At 51.4% G+C, this 13,337-nt stretch overlaps 1 long non-coding RNA gene across 1 annotated transcript in view; it reads right to left on the bottom strand.

Moving 5' to 3' along the window:
* Positions 1–4,414: 4,414 nt before the first annotated feature.
* Positions 4,415–13,337, bottom strand: part of LOC126543794 (uncharacterized) — a 36,817-nt gene continuing 27,894 nt past the window's right edge. Inside the window, exon 4 of the long non-coding RNA XR_011890546.1 lies at positions 4,415–4,559. This is a non-coding gene — a long non-coding RNA (uncharacterized lncRNA). The remainder of the gene's footprint in view (positions 4,560–13,337) is intronic.

The following is a 13,337-nucleotide window of genomic DNA, read 5'->3' on the forward strand; positions in this document are numbered from 1 at the left end:
CACATATACGGAATAAAACATAGTATGTGGTATGGCAGTCTGGATCGAGTTCATTTTGACCATAAAAAGAGTGCAGCTTAGCACACCTCTTTGCAGAACACCAGCCTCTTGCGTAAACGGACGACACAGAATGTTACCAACTCTAACACGGAACGTGTAATTTTAGAGGTAACTCTGAATCACGTTCAGCAAGTTGCCTCGAATTCCCATTACAGATAGGTCACGCAGGATTCCATAGCGCCAGGTTGTGTCGTATGCTATTTCCATATCTAAAAATAGTGATAGAAAAAATTGTTTGTGGACAAAGGCATCTCGAATATTTGTCTCGATGCGGACAAGGTGATCTGTTGTGGATCTACCCTCCCTAAAACCGCATTGAAGGGCATCGAATATCTTGTTGCTTTCAAGAAAATGGGTGAGGCGACGGTTAATCATTTTCTCAAATAATTTGCATAGACAACTTGTCAGAGCTATAGGCCTATAACTGTTGGGTGAGGAAGGGTCCTTGCCATCTTTGAGAATAGGGGTTATGATTGCTTCTTTCCAGGCAGAAGGACTGTCGCCGGCAGAGAACATGGAATTGAAGAGTGACAATAGTGTTTTTTGGGTTTCAGGGTGTAAGTGTCTGATCATCTCATACATTATTCTGTTACTTCCTGGAGCGGACTTGTTGCAACAGTTCAGTGAGGCCCAAATACAGCTGTTCTCCTAGTCGCTGATATTTTAGCAATGATTCTGTGTAATGAGATGTACGGGAAATGTGCTCGAAATGTGCTCCTAGACAATCAGCTTGGTCCTCAAGAGTGTCTGCTTGTGTGTTTACTAATGGTAGAGGATGAGTTTCGCGACCTTTTGATTTGTTTACCCTGTTGCAGGCTTTTCTTTCGTCTGTATAAGAGTTAATTCCGGAAATGTATTTTTGCCAGCTATCCCTTCTGGCACGGCGGCGCGTTCTTCTGCCTTCTGATTTCATTTTCTTAAAGCTGATAAGGTTTTCGGTAGTCGGGGAGTCACGGAGCTGATTCCAAGCCTTATTGTGTTTCGCTCGTGCTTCCTTACATTCACATTCCACCAGAGAACGCGTCGTTTATTAGGCGATGCATTTGTTTGCGGGATACATATCGTCGCTACGTCGACAATAAATACGGTTAAATACGACACTGCATCGTCGATACTAAGCGCACGAATATCATCCCAGGTCATATATGTGAACTCTCCGTATCGCGGCCAGTTCGCTGAGTCAGCTTTCCACTGGGGTACATGTGGATAACATTCGTCTCGTTTCCTTAATTTTAATACAATCGGGAAATGAACACTCCCGTATGGATTATTAGGTACTTTCCACTCGAAGTACAGCACGACTGCACCTGAAACAATGGAGGAATCTATAGATGAAAATGACTTGTTAGCAACGCTGTAAAATGTTGGCTCCTTCTTATTTAGCAAACATGCCCCTGTATTGAAGAGGAAGTTTTCAATCAGACATCCTCTGGCATCACACGGAGAGTCACCCCATAAGGTATGATGAGCATTTAAGTCTCCAGCGACAATGTAGGGTTCCGGGAGCTGCGCAATAAAGCTATCAAATTCAGTTTTGTAGAGTTGACAGTTGGGAGGAATGTATAAAGATGCGATTGTCAGCAGCTTACTAAAGAGCACTGCTCTGACTGCAACTGCCTCTAGGGGCGTTTTAAGGGGTAACTGCCGGCAAGCAACACACTTATCTACTATTATTGCCACACCGCCCGACGAGGCAAGCGCCTCGTTGCGGTCTTTCCGGAAAATGGCATACTGCCGGAGAAAGTTTGTAAAGGTTTAAGATGTGTGTCTTGAACACACAGCACCTTTGGGGTGTACCTATGTAAAAGTTCCTTAATGTCGTCTAGGTTGCGGAGTAAACACCTCACATTCCATTGTATTATCTGTGTATCCATAATGTATGTGTTTTGTGCTGTGCGTCTAAGAAATATTCATTAGATTATCTCACGGGACCTTTCCAGGCCCCGTGAAACGAGATCTCTCTATCTTCCGCACGCGCTCGAGGGAGCGGCACCGTTCCTTGGGCGTCTGAGACGCCGGATTTGTGTTCATATCCATCACCTCGTCTGAGGCGGTGGATAGTGCCTGCGCAGCAGGCACTATAGGTGGTGGGCCTATCTGCACGCGCAGTGGCCCTGGGTTCAACAGGCCCCAGGGTCTGCTGTTCCTCCTTTGAGGGGGCCCGAACAGCGCTGGCTGTTCCGGCCGGGGGGGCTGGTGGCGTGACCGCCGTCACACTCCGTGTGACTTGGGTGGCCGCCGAATGATGTAGCGCTGCCCCCCGGCGCGCCACATCGGTGTAAGACGGACTAGATTGGTTCATCGAGAAGCGCTTGCGCGCCTCTTGGAAGGAAAGGTTCAGTTGGATTTTGATTTCGATGATTTGTTTTTCTTTTTATCAGGATGGGCAAGAACGGGAGTACGCTGGGTGATCCCCATCACAGTTAGCACAATGGGTAGTGGACGTGCAAGTGTCAGATGAGTGCTCGTTTGATGCACAGTTTGCACAAGTAGCGCGCCCTCGGCAGCTTTGTGAACCGTGCCCGAACCGCTGACACTTGAAGCATCGGCGTGGGTTAGGAATGTATGGTCTTGCACGGAGTTTGCCGTATCCTGTTTCTATTGAGTCTGGTAAATTGCTAGTTCCAAAAGTTAAGATTATGTGTTTTGTGGGGATTTCCTTGCCGTTCCGCCTAATCGTTATTCTCTGGACCTTTACTACATTTTGATCTTGCCATCCCTCAAGTAGCTCACTTTCACTAAGATCGAGGAGGTCATCTTCAGAGACGACACCGCGGACAGTGTTCAAATATCTGTATGGGCCTACTGAAACTGGAATGTCCCCAAAAGCAATCAGGTTTGACAATTTACTGTACTGTGCCTTGTCACGAAGTTCAAGAAGAAGATCGCCGCTTCCCATTTTAGTTACTTTGTAACCTGGGCCGATGGAGCTTGCCAATGATTTTGCCACAACAAAAGGAGATATTGTTCGGACTGTCTTGCTTTCTTGTTGACTGTGGTATTGTTGACTGTGGTCATGTTGAATAACATGTTATTTTGGGAATGTTTCTTTCTGACTCATGAAGAAGTTGAAGGAATCTTTGGTGCGCACCCTCTTGAAGGAGCGATCAGGGAGTGGAGGGAAATTTGATTCCATTAGTAATAATAATATATTCGGCAGGGATGGCCGCCACCCACCATGGAGCCCAACCAGGGAACGACACAGGACGGGAAGTATTCAGTTCTGCGCACGCCAGCGGTACATCCCCACTATAACCAAATACCTATACCCGAGGTTGGGCATAATGCACAAGGTTAATCCTTGTCGCCAGGAAATACAGAAGTAATAAGAAGTGAAGAGAAGACAGGAAAGATGTAAAAGTGGGAGAGAAAGACGAAGAATGGAGAGGAGGACAGGAAAAGGCGACTGCCGATTTCCTCCAGGTGGGTCAGTCTGGAGGTGCCGTCTATGTGAAGAAGAGGCCAAAGAGGTGTGTTGCCTCTGCCGGGGGGCCTTAAAGGTCCTAACACTCGGCATCGGCTCAACACCCAGGATCCCCCTTTCCCCAGACACGGCTGAGCCGCGCACGGCTACACGCGGGAGGGTCCAACCCTCGTGTGCTCGGGTACGTGGGCCCGCAACACACCAAACGCCTGCTCACGCAGACGCCCCTGCTTGGTCAACACATCATTAAAATCTAAATTGGCCTGTCGCTGTTGAAATCTATTTCCGCCGTCCTATATCTAGGTTAGCGTATCCGCAAGTATGGATTTATCAGTACGTGCACTGGTTTCTTTCAGCTTGGTGATTCAGAGATAAACCTTGGGAATAAACTAATTCTGAGAAATACTAAGTAAAAAAACACGGTAGAGAAATCTACTTCGACAAAAATTTTCGCCATTTTCTGCGTCTGTTAACTGTTAGTTTTTCAGTAGATAATCAGATGTTGTCGGAGGACCTTTCAAGAGTAGCCTAAAAGAAGTTTGAAATAGGTTTACGCTACAGGCCGCCAGGTGATACACTTTTCTGTCTACCATAAGAGACCAACAAACAATGACGCCAAGGACAACAAACGGGAAATTACTTGTATTTATTAATTGAATTATAGAAATGATAAATTATTGGTAATGTAACAGGATAAAAAAACAACTTGTAGCAGGTTGGGAACGATCCCACGTCTTCGCATTACGCGTGCGTTGCTCTACCAATTGAGCTACCTCAATTGCGCTATGTCACATTGAAGCAACCTTCCCCCTTTACATAAATCTGTATAGTGCCGAATTCAGGCTCACTGAACTGATGTAGTTTGCCTATAGGCCTGGATTAGGGCAGAGGATGCTTATCCCACACAATAAAGAAAACAGTACCACAAAGTGCCAGAAAATAAATTTATTAAATTTCTTATAAAGTAGGGGAAATGCAGCTATCCATCTCAGTAACAGTTCCTTCTTCCAAGGAGCTGTGAAAAAAATCCTGGGCATCTGCACCCACTAGTGGGGCAACTTCCTCGATTGCACATCTGCAAGCAATAAACACATTTGGTCTAAACAAAAATGATTGGAATTATCTTGCTTACGGCAGAACAGATGATTTTCCGAAATGACCAATTCTACATATTTTCAAGTAGTAGTGACGGTGGATAATACAGCGGTAAAACTGTATATGACGAAACTAATTTTTCATTCGGCAAACTTGTGCGCACAAAATAGAGGCGAACATGATCTGCCATCGTCAAAATCTGATCAGTGGGTCAAGTGCGTCGGCTTTTATACATGGGTAATCGAAGGCTGCAGAGTAATCGCTGGTGCATGCGTGTCTTCCAGAAAGTACTACAGAATTCGCCTCTCGCATATATGCGATAAGGATACACAAAGTTCGGTGACAAGCAGCAGCGGAAAGACCCATCTGTAAAATTTGAAACCTCCGATACCTGCAGGCATCCCCTACGCAGAGCGATAACATTTGCTAGACCGTTAAAGGCATTCACGCGATAAAGATAAGCAAGTACAGCGTCAGTACCTCGCCCTCTTAAAAACCATTGTAGCCATGCTGCAACACGGAGATCGAAACTCCCAAAGTTCGTTAGCGCTGGTAGATCGGCTTAAGGCGCACAACAGGGTCTATTTCAGGTAGCGAGCGGTGGCGCTATGATTGCGGAATGCCATCTGGCTCGACCTCATAACCGAGTCCGCCCATACATCGGGTGTTTTTGTAGGGTCCGAAATAGCGTCGCAATAGTTTCTCACCGAATCCACGTCGGCGTATCGCAGTCCGCACCCAAAGATGGTCGCCTGGCTGGTATTCTACGTACCACCTTTAAAGATTGTACTGCCGGCTGTTGATCCTCTGCTGGTTCTTGATGCGCAGGCGGGTGAGCTGTCGAGATTTTTCGGCGTGCTCAAGATTGGCAACGGCGCCGACATTTTCTTCGTCGGAGACCTGCAGCAGCGTGGCGTCGAGAGTCTTCATCGGGTTCCTTCCGTAAACTACATTGAACGAAGTTATCTGTGTTGTTTCTTGCACTCCCCTGTTGTTAGCAAAGGTGACATACAGAAGGACGGCATTCCACGCCTTGTGTTCAACGTCGACGTACATCGCTAACATGTCGGTAACCGACTCGTTCAGTCGTTCCGTTGGGGAATTCGTCTGCATTTGGTGGGCAGTGGCGCTCCGGTTACTTGTATGCCTATACTGCAGTGTGGCTTGCGTAAGCTCAGCTGTGAAAGCCGTACCTCTGTCAGCAATAATGACTTCTGGCGCACCAAGTCGTGGCATAGATGTTCTCGACGAAAAATTTGGCTACTTCCGCTGCGCTACCTTTAGGCAGGACTTTCGTTTGGGTGTAACCGGTAAATTAGTCGCTGGTCACTACTATCCACTTGTTTCGGACGTCGAAGTCAAAAGGGTCCCAACATATCCACCCCGATGTGCAGAAACGGTCGCCAACAAGGCTTGATCAGCTGCAGTAAACCCTTTGGCCATCTCGGTGATGTCGTGTGTCACTGGCAGTCACCCGATTTCTTGACGTAGCGGGCAACGTTCGCGGTCAAGCACGGCCATTAGTGCGTCTCTTGTATTCTTGCGAGCGTACGGTAAACCCGAACTGGCCAGGTGTCTTGTCATCGTGCAGGGCAAGCCGCATGTCTGACTGGAGTCCTGCCGGCACAACCAGAAGGTAGTTTGTGCGGGGTGGCGAACGTTTCTTCACCAGGACGCTGTTTTGTAAGAAAAACGAAGACAATCCGCCCCTAAGTACCCTCGGGACAACGTCGGCCTTGCCTTGGAAGTACTCAGCAAGGCTTCTGAGCTCCGGGTCCGCTCATTGCTGCCAAGCAAAGTCATCTGCACGTATTGTGCCTAATGAGGCGTCTTCGTCATGGTCATCTTGCGGCGGCGTCTCCACGAGAGCGCGAGACAGGCAGTTGGCATCAGAGTGTTTTCATCCGGACTTGTACATCAGTGATGTATTCTTGCAGCTTGAGGCTCCACCGCGCCAGGCGTCCTGCAGGGTCATCTAAGTTTGCTAGCCAACACAACGCGTAGTGGTCGTTGACGACTTTGAACGGTTGTCATATAAGTAATGGTGCAATTTTGTTGTAGCCCAAACGTGTGCGCGTATACCTTTTTGGTCGTAGCATATTTGCCTTCCGCTTTTGGCAGCGACCGGCTAGCGTAAACTATCCCCCGTTGAAGTCCATCTTCCCTCGGTAATAGGGCGGTACCAAAGCCTACACTACTGGCGTCAGTGTGAATTTCGCTATCGGCGTCCGCATCGAATCGCACAAGTACCAGTGGCGACTGCATACATCGTTAGATTTCTTGAAATACTTCAGCCTGCGGCGTTTTCTACTTCAACGCCACATCACGTTTAGTTAGATGGGTCAGCTGCACATCCATGCTTCAAAAATCCTTGACACAACGCGTGTACTAGGCACGCATGCCTAGGCATTTTCGCATTGCCTTCTTATCGATGTGCTGCCGGAACTTCGCGATGGCAGCTCTCATCTACTGGTTAGGGTGAACTGCAGATTTGCTGAAGACATTGTTCAGGAACAGAAGCTCATTGCAAGCGAAGCGACACTTTTTTGACTTCAGAGTGAGCCATGACATATTGATGGCCTCTAGTATCGTCGCAAGCCGCTTGAGGTGATTGTCGAAATTTATGACAAAGACGAGGATGTCATCCCTCCAAAAAAGACAGATCTGCCATTTCAATGCTTCTAACACCGTGTCCTCACGCACTGGAACGTTGCACGGGCCGAGCATAGTCCCAATGGCATCACATTGAACTCGTAGAGGCCGTCTGGTGCGATAAAGGCGGCCTTTTTGCGATCTCTCTAGTTGACTTCTATTTGGCAGTAGTCAGTCTTGAGCTTCATCCACGAGAAGTATCTATCGTTGCAGAGCTGTTCAGATGTGTCATCTATTCGTTCGAGGTGGCATACGTACTTCGTGTTCTAGTGCAGTCTATCTTACGCGACTCATTTACGCAGGGTTCCGAACTTTTTATTTACCAAGACTACAGGAGATGCCCGCGGGGGCATTTCAATGGTTGGATGATGACTCTGATATCCTGTTTTTGCTATGTAGTTACGATTTCACAGGGTTATGCGCGACTGTGCGACTCCGCGCCCAGTGCTGTACGTGTATCCTGCATATTCCCTGTCCCCTCACTGGAAAAAACTCCGGCTATTCCTTCCGGCGGCCGGCTTTTCTTTTGTCCCGCTCTTCATTTGCGGCGCTTCGTGCCCCGGCCGTTTGGCCTCACGCCGTAGTCCCGCATCCGGCCGCAACATACTGCTACTATAAATACAACAATCATATAAAATGGCGACGAAGTAAACCTTTTATTCTGGTTGCTGCTTGCGTCTGCGATTTTACTATTGCACATATATGGTTTCCGGTATGAAAGACGCTACAACTACTTCTACTTCTGTTCCGCCAACCTCAATTTCCCTGTCTTTGTTCTCGGTGCCCAGTATCGCGTTCGCATCCCCCCATGGCGCCTTTCCTTGAATTACGCGGTGCCCCTGCTCTACCGTGGTTGAATTGCAAACGTTCTTTTTGCATGTTTTTCCGGGCTACCGGATGCGAGGCACTACAACAGGGGAGTAAGAAGGCCATTTTACTCAGTTATTTAGTGTTAGAGGAGCAGCGTCTTTACCACGACCTGGCGGTGCAAACGGACCTGACAGCTGCAACATTCGAATAGATTATTATTCGCATCTTCTATCGACATTGTGATTAAAGCACAGATCTCCTGCTCCATTGTATTATCTTCAGGAACAGAAAACAACTACCGAGGGAAACTTTCCAAGAATTTGTCACCGTATTAAATTGGCTAGCGCCGGCTCGTGCGTTTGGCGCTTGGCACGATAAGATCATTCGTGACCTAATCTTGCAATATTTCGCATCAGAAATAATGAGAAGGGTCTCTCTACGAAGGAGCTTCTCTGAGGCTCAAGAAGGCGGAGGAAATCGCACGAAGCGAAGAGCGAGTTCACAAGGAACTTCACGCTTTCAACGGTTCACCTGTTCATCGCGTCTCGAGGCAATGCCAATATGGCGTCGACAACCATCACCTTCATCGACCGGATGCGCGAGACGGGTTTGCTCGATGGCCTTTCCGTCAGTATTGCTTGGCCTGCGGACAGCGTTACAGACTTCGACCTCAGATGGATGATTGCGCTGTGTTGGTTCAGGAAGTCCATGCCAAGAATTACGTCCCGCATGCACTGTTACGAGGACAACAAACGTCGAAGGGCAGCCCGGTCATCAGATGTAATTTTTGCTGTGCAGGTTCTAGTAGGCGTTATGTGGTGACCTCGAGCCGTCTGAATTTGAGGGCAATCCCATGCATCTTGACTTCCTTCAACTTGGAGCCAAATAATCCACTGATGACGGAGTAGTTGCCGCCAGTGTTGAGAAGCGCGGTGACTTTCTAGCCGTCGAGAAGCACCTCGAGGTCTCTAGTTATCTGCCTTCCGTTGCAGATAGGTCTTCACACCGGATCATGACTGCATCACGTTGACTTGTCGCTGGTAGATCGCGTCGTCAGGTGGTCTTTCGTCAGCGCATTCTTGGCTTCCAGTGTTCGTTGCGACGGTGGCGTGCCATTGCTGCATTGTAGAAATACATGTTTAAGCGTCGTCGACGACGGCTGAGGATCTTCATCATCTAGACGTAAAGCAAACGCAATCCATCTGTTGTTGGTTATAGTTTTCCGGGTGGGGTGCTTCCGGGTTATAGTTCTTCGGCTTGTGCTAGTGTTTGGTCGGTTGTGCTAGAGTTTTGCTAGGTAATGTCCTGGCGGCGAAGAACGCGAATGTTGTCGGGGCCTCCACTCCGTTGCAGTGATCTAGTCGGCGATGTCATGTGGCCGCTGACCAAACTGTAGACACGGCGCGTTGACAGCGAACCCTCGCTGTTCCATCTCCCAGTATTGGCACCATAGGTAGACATGTCCGGTTTCTACGCAGTGGGCGGGGGTCAGAGGTGCGCCATACCTCTTTCTTTGTGCAGTGGCGCTCAGGGACATAGGGGCGTGCTGGCGGCAGCGGCTGGCGACAGAATTGCAATACCAAATTATGGGACAGCTATAAGAAGTAAGAACAGTAGCTTTATCGGCCGTATAAACTTGTAAACATTCGCTGAGTAACTAAATTAAGAATCATTGTGTCACGCGCGCACAGGCAAACGTGTACACGTCTCACTCAATCACCACGGACACGCTGACGAAACGCTGGTATGAGGAAGCGCAGCTACAGCTGCGAGCGCAGTGACTTTCCTGCTGCCTATCGCTTCAACGCAAACCAAGTGACCAGAACTACAGTGCACAGCAAGCTGAGTCAGCCGAAGTAAACGCACGTGTCGTCAACGCGCTCCACTACCACCGAGACGACGCGACCTACCGACCACCCTTGCCCGGGCCGCTATCTTCGGGAGTCATATTGGAAGCGGCCTTCTCGCCATTTCCCACCGACCGCCTTTTTGATTTGTACAGTGCCTGCGCGGGAGCTACGTTCCGCGCAACGCCTGCTGCCGACGCCGCCCGGTTTCGCCGCCTAGGTCGATACCGTTCACATCCCTCAAGTTGCCGACATGAAATTTCAAGTCGCAGACGTCTCCATCAGCCCTGCCGAGCTTCATCTGACTCTTGCTAGATCCGTGCTGGGAAAGCACACCGTGCAGCCGTGGCCAACCAGCCCATTGTCTCATCACCGCCTGCCTCGCCACCATCCAAGAGCCCTTGCACTAACACACTCCGTCGTCACGCTCCCCTACCTCGCTTCCCAGCTGATGACTTCAAGATCATCTGCAGACCAGGAGGAGGGCTTGACCTCCGCGCTACCACTAACGGAGCCCTGCTCTAAATCCTTTGCACTCATGCCACCATCGACTACGCCACCGCACGCACCGCCGACCATGTACTGATAAATATGTACGACTCCATTACTGTCAGCACCTCACCTGAGTCGCGCGCTCGCCTCTACCTCCGGGTCTCGGAACTCCGCCTAGGTGCCATCCCTTACCCCCTGTGTGCCTACATGGCCACACCTGACAACGCCCTCCGCGGCATCATATACAACGCAGTTGACTCCAAAACCCAGACGAGATCGTCCAAGATCTCCATTCAATGAACGTGAACACCCCCTACGCCATCGCTGACGCACGCCAGATGGGGGCACTCCAAGTCCATCATCATCCACTTCGTCGGCGCTTCTACCTTCCCCTATACCATCGTCTTCAAATGCGGGGTCTACTGCTGCCACCCGTTCCGCCCGAGAGCCGAGGCCTGGTGGAACTGCTGGACCCTGGCCACCTCACGGATATCTGCACCAAGCCCAAGTTCGCAATCGGTCACCGCTGCGGCCAGGCCCACAAGCCATTCGAGCCCCCAACCTGCGTCCCCTGCTGAATCCTGTGCAAAGGACCCCACGTCACGGGCTCGCGCCCGTGCGGGCTCCGGTTCGACCGGAACAGGGGCCCATCATCGGCCCCGGCCACCTCCAAACAGCAGCATCCCCGACCAGCGCCACCAACCGGGCCTATCCTCAAAACCTCCCGGCCTTCCCGCCCCCGCCGCCACTCTGTCTCCCGTGGTGCCCAGTCTGCCAGCCGCCACCACTCCGTCTCCTTCCCGCCTCTGCCTAGATTCGAGGCGTCCACCGCCCCCGCCACCACCACCACATAACTGGTGAGCTGGAAACCGCAGCCTGACACGTCGGACTCCCAAACCGCGGCCCTAGAGGCCACTATCGCTGCCCAACAGCTTCAAATTCAGGAGCTGTCACGCCAGCTGCAGGCAGCGCTAGTGCGTCTGTCGTCCCCCGCTCGTCGTCCTCCTTCCTCAGCTCCCGCACCTTCACAGCCGCCGGTGCTAGCTGTGGAACCGATGAATACGGCATCCTCTGCTGCATCATCCTGCGTCTCCTCTCCCAACTGCAGCCCTCCACTCAAACGCCGATCACCTTCCTCCGACCCCGTCGCGCCCGAGCGCGACGTCATTCGCCAAACAACCTCCTTCTTGGAGGCGTTTCAGCAGCCCGTCATGGTCCGCTTTGCGCGACTTGAGGAGCGCGTCACCAGTATCGACACCCATGTGGCCACCATCGAATCCCTGCTTACCGCCATAGACACCAGGGTCGCGGCCTGAGAGACCCACCAAAGCGCAACTGAGGCCACCGTCACACACCTGTTGCTCTCTGCCACGCTCACCCCGGCAACTGCCCCAACTCTGTCAAGGGAATCCGGCATCCACGCGCCTTCCGTCGTGGCAGACGCCCCACGAGCCATTATCTCTGGCAATGGAACTGTCTGGGGTTCCACAGCAAGCAGAACACCCTGCAGCTCCCCCTCCAGAACATCCCTCCCGACACTCTCTCCTCCGTCAAAGCACTCCAGGAACCCCCAACTCCCGTGAAACTGTGGGACTACACCTCCTTCCATCCTCTTCTGGGGTCCATCCAAATGTTGCCACACTGGTGCAGCGCAACCTTGCTGCCGTGCTGCGCCAGTTGGACGTTTCGGACACGGCCCATCTCTTCCTCGAAATCCTTCCTCGCCGTCGCACAGAGACAAGCCTCTTTGTTCTCAATGTGTATAGTCCTCCCAACGCCCCTTCAGGTCTTCTCCTCTTTGTCCTCCGCAGAGCGCTCTCCTACGCTGGCCCCAACTCCCTGGTTGTTCTGTGCGACTTCAATGCCCCACATTACAGCTGGGGCTACCCCCAGAACACTCGCAAAGGGCACTCACTCTGGACTTTCATCCACAACCAGTGGCTTTCAGTCCCTGATGACTTTGCTTGCCCCACCAGGATCGGATCCAGTGTTCAATGAGACACCAATCCGGATCTTACCCTCGCCAAAAATCTTGCCAATTCGACCTGCACTAATACAGGGGTCTTCGTTGGTAGTGATCACTACGTCCTCCGCACAACTTCCCCCTCCCCTTCCTTGCTCGCGTCTCTACTCGTCTTACCCAGATACTCGACTTCGTTGGTAGTGATCACTACGTCCTCCGCACAACTTTCCCCCTCTCCTCCCTTGCTCGCGTCTCTACTCGTCTTACCCAGATACTCGACTGGGACCGCTTCCGCTCCACTCGTTTCTCTACTTCTTCCTCTGCTCCCATCACCGATCTGTCTGCCTGGTCCGAGACCCTTCTGGCGGACGCACTGCCACATCCAAACTCCCTACAGCACCACACTCCACTACTGCAGACAGCCGTCTGCTGCACCATTGGGAGGCCCATCACGCTGTCCACTGCCGGTGGCAGGCTCAGAAATACAATCTCCGCCTGCGCCTCCATTTGGCCCGACTAGCGTTGGACATGGAGGAGCACTGCGCCTCTCTCCTTAGGCACACAGTGGGGCGAGACATGCGACCGCATGGCAGGCAACCTGGTGCTCCACGACACGTGGTCGCTTCTCAGGGTGCTGCTAGACCCTACACACACCAAAGCTTTCCAGCACATGGATATTTCCCATCTCCTTCATTCCTTCCCACTCACCGATACTGACTTCCTGGCGGCCCTCCGGGACCACTACCTCTGCACCGACCTCCTTACTCCGCTTCCCACCTACTCCGGCTTCCCATGCCCTGATCTTGAGCCGGACGTCTCCGTGGACGAGGTTCGTGTGGCGCTACTCACTCCGTACCAGCTCGGCCCCGGGGGTGGACCGCATCACAACATGGCACTCCGAAACCTAGGTACCCCCTCTCTCGAAGCCCTTACTGACCTCCTCAATACAATTTGGCAGGCTGGCGATCTTCCATCCTCCTGGACCCATGCACGT

This window comes from Dermacentor andersoni, chromosome 10 (assembly GCF_023375885.2).
Source record: "Dermacentor andersoni chromosome 10, qqDerAnde1_hic_scaffold, whole genome shotgun sequence".
NCBI lineage: Eukaryota > Metazoa > Arthropoda > Arachnida > Ixodida > Ixodidae > Dermacentor > Dermacentor andersoni.